Here is a 4,282-nt window from a genome sequence, read left to right on the forward strand (position 1 = left end):
TCGCGCCCACTACTAGGGCTCTTCTGTTGTTGTTGGGGGCCACATTGGAAGCATATTCGAACTTGCCTTTTCGTAGTCCGGATTCAATCCTTTCTCCGGCGAAGATGAGATCCGCAAAGTTAGCTGGCATGTAGCTTATCAGCTTTTCATAGTAGAACGTGGGTAACGTATCTACCATAATTGTGATCATCTCCCTCTCCGTCATGGGCGGTATGACTTGGGCTGCGAGATCTCTCCATCTTTGGGCATATTCCTTAATGGACTCATGCTCTCGCTTAGTCATACTCTGAAGCTGGTTCCGATCGGGAGCCATATCTGTATTGTACTGGTACTGCCTAATGAAGGCAGTTGCCAAGTCCTTCCATGATCGGATCTGGGAAGCTTCCAGATGGTATACCATGCTATAGCTGCTCCGGCCAAGCTGTCTTGAAAGAAATGGACCAACAACTTTTCGTCTGCAGAATATGCCCCATTTTTCGGTAATACATCCGAAGATGCCCTTTTGGACATGTCGTCCCTTTGTACTTATCAAAGTCTGGGAGGGATGACGATGTTGGGCACAAGTCATAAGTCCGCTAGATCCGAGAATGGGTAATTGCTGAGGCCCTCGACTGCTCTCAACCTCTTTTCAAGCGCCTCAATCTTTCCCTTATCTTCCCCGAAGGGAACAGATTCTTTTACGGGTGTGGATGAAGTCGGAATATGGCGGACTATGTTTGGTTGGGGTAGTTCATGGGGGGACGGATCTTTGAGGTGGAGGAGGGGACCGAGATGGGTATCTCCTTCCTCATCGTCTTGCCCGGGATAGTCGTCATAAGGTGGGAGCTGCCCCTCGAAAGTAGGGGCTTGGCTTAAATCTTCCGGGGTGGCACGGGGAGTGAAGTCCAGAGGCAAGCCATAAGGATAAGCTTGCGGGCTATACCTTCGACCAAACACTGCCGTGTTTCTATCTCGACCCGTATTTAAGGAGGGCTGCAGCACCGGTTCCGCTTCCCTAACTGTACTGGAGGCGGTTGTCGTGGCTTTATCCTCTATAGTTTTCTAGAGTTTAACATGACCTCCAAGATGGAAGCCATTTGATCTTTTAAAGCCAATAGATCGGCCTTCATCTGTTCCTGCACGCCCTCTTCATTATCCATTTTTCTGGATCGAGTGTTATAGGGGTGCCTTGGTGTTTTCTAAGTTATGATGAAATTCCTAAAGAAATAAACAACGGTGAGTATGCCACCAAAACATGAACATGCAAATGAATGATCGGAGCACTTGGATCCACCCCAAAGTTTCTTAGATAACGTGATGAGTTCAAAACTTCTCATTTTATAACAAGAACAAAGCTTTCATCTAGCCAAGATTATACAAAGGTGTTACAAGAGAACCTAACGGTTTCTAATTATATGGGCCATCAAATCTATCATGTGTTGACAGTAATTGATTAGCCCATTAATCTCTTCGGGGCCGTACACACTTCGGCCATGGCTTTTGCTTTGGCTAATAGACGCGGGAGGTCTTGACTTCCATTCAAGGTCAAGGCGAACCTATCCATCCACATAGTCGCTTCTTGATGCAATGCATCAATCACCCTCCCTCTTGCTTCTTTTTCGGCGTACACTTGTGCAAAATCCTCCACTAGCTTTTGTTCATGGGTCACAGACTGGCTCAACTCTTCCTTGTATTGCCCTATGATAGCTAGCATGCTTTGCTCCGTGGCTTCCAAGTGTTGAGCCAAATTCCTCTTGGACCTTGCGCAAGCAGCTAACTCTTCTTTTAAGATCATGCCATGCACCTGTGACCGGTCTCTTTCCTCTCTTCGGAGCTTGAGCTCATTGTTGCTACCCCACAATGCTCTCTGGAATTTCTCTCGGCCATATTCCTCCTTGCGGGCCCTTTTAGTTTCTCGTTCAAGGGCTCTTGCAGTGGCCGCGTTTTCCTCTTGTAACTCGGTGCACTCTTTCCGGATGTGTGTAGCGGCTGATTTGAACTTCTCCTTGGTGAGTCTTGCTTTCCCTAGCTCTAATTTTAGAGCTCGGACTTCTTCGTCTTCCTCCAGAGCTTCAAAGTTCTCCTCATTGATAACTTTCAATTTGGAGAGCCAATCTAACCCTCGCGTGTGAACTATTAGCCATCCATGATAACCACCTGTCATACCCTAATTTCGTCCGGGGACCTTTGCTTGGCCGCGTTTCTCAAGATGTATTTCACGGGATCCATTTTGTGAAATAAGCCACGTGGTATGGCTGAGCATGACTGCCTGGACCGATGTGATGCCCATACAGAGCACAACACGTCTTTTCCAACATTGAGTAATTCATCTCACATGCGGAACTTCTTGCTTAGATAGTAGATGGCTTGCTCCTTCTTCCCAGAATCATCGTGCTGACCCAACACGCACCCCATAGACTCGTCCAACACGGTCATGTACAGGAAAAGGAGGTCTTCCTATTACAGGTGGCATGAGCACCGGGGGTTTGCGAGACTCTATTTGATCTTCTCGAAGGTCTCTTGGCAGTCACTGTTCCACAGGACGCCTGGTTCTTACGTAATAGCTTAAAATGGGCTCACAGGTAGGGTGAGTTGCGAGATAAATCTCGCGATATAATATTAACCTGCCAAGAAGAACCCCCAAACCTGCTTCTCCGTGCATGGTTCCGACATTTCAAGGATGGCCTTCACTTTCTCGGGATCTATCTCTATCCCTTTCTAACTTACGATAAATCCTAGCAACTTCCCCGACTTTACCCGAAGGTGCATTTGGTTGGGTTTAGTTTTAGTTGGTATTTCCGCAACCTTCCAAACAGCTTACGCAGATTGACAAGGTGTTCGTCCTTAGTTCGAGACTTGGCAATCATGTCATCTACGTAGACTCTATTTCCTTATGCATCATATCGTGGAATAACGCCACCATGGCACGGCTGATAGGTTGCCCCAGCATTTTTCAGCCCGAAGGCCATCACTTTATAGCAGAACGTCCCCCATAGGGTGACGAAAGTGGTCTTTTCTACATCTTCGGGTGCCATCTTTATTTGATTATACCCCGAGAAAACCATCCATAAATGAGAAAAGGGAGAACTTGGCTGTATTATCTACCAATATATCAATGTGTGGCAGGGAAAATTGTCTTTAGGACTAGCTCGCGTGTCAAGACCAGCGTAGTCTACACACATTCGAACCTTAGCGTCCTTTTTCGGGACTGGACAATGTTGGCCACCCACTCTGGGTACCGAGCTACAGCTAAGAACCCTGCATCAAATTGCTTCCTTACTTCTTCTTTAATTTTTAAAGACATCTCAGGTCTCATTCTTCGCAACTTTTGCTTAACCGGGGAAGACCAGGATTCAACGGCAACTTATGCTGCACAATGTCGGAATCTAGACCGGGCATGTCTTGATATGACCACGCAAAGACATCTGATACTCTTCAAGAAGGGGTCATCAAGCCTTGGCGGATAGGCGCGGTCATACCGGTTCCTACCTTTACTTCTTTCTTTTCCTCCGTGGTCCCCAAGTTTACCAATTCGGTTTCTTCTTGTTAAGGCTTTATTTCACGTTCGTCCTGAGCGACCAACCTCTCCAACTCTAGTGAAAGGATGTCTTTCTTCCTCTTCCTCGTTTACCGTTTGGCTTATATCTCGATCGAAATCGATTGTCAAACTCTCGTTGTTAGATCCTCAAAGAATCGACCCTCATATCTATACCAAAAAGGACAAAAGAAACAAAAACATGCAAAATGATATGAGAAAAGGTGGAATTTGCAAGAACAGATGAAACAAGATTCTCTTTGTTTTATTTAATAAGGTATGTTTCACAAAACAAAAGAGAAAGGAAATCTATCTAGGCTCTAATTACATTGAATCAACGGTATAGACTTCTGGCTGGCTTATCACGCGCCAGCTCCCCACTTGGGATCCGGGGTGCATGGTTGCACGAAATTCGGTGGGTCTTGAGGGAACTCCTCTTCTATTGCGGCCACCTCCTCCTCGGACACCATTCCAGCACTGGTGAAACACTGGCTAATACGGTCGGCCATACCCTATCCGCCCGAAGTCTTGACGGCACATTCCTCCTCCCCGGCATCCCAGGTTCATACCCTAATCCATATTTGTATGGATTTCCCTTGATATTGATCACGTCGCATTTCTGAGGCCATCCTTGCCTAGACCCATTTCGGGCTCAAATCCGTTCCTAAGTATAACACGCACCACCATTATGGCCGCGTTGGAGAAGAGAGGTAGCAACGACTTGGTTCCACAGAGGCGCAGCTTACCACCTCGAAGGATTGGAAAGCC

This window comes from Glycine soja, chromosome 16 (genome assembly GCF_004193775.1).
Source record: "Glycine soja cultivar W05 chromosome 16, ASM419377v2, whole genome shotgun sequence".
NCBI classification, from domain to species: domain Eukaryota; kingdom Viridiplantae; phylum Streptophyta; class Magnoliopsida; order Fabales; family Fabaceae; genus Glycine; species Glycine soja.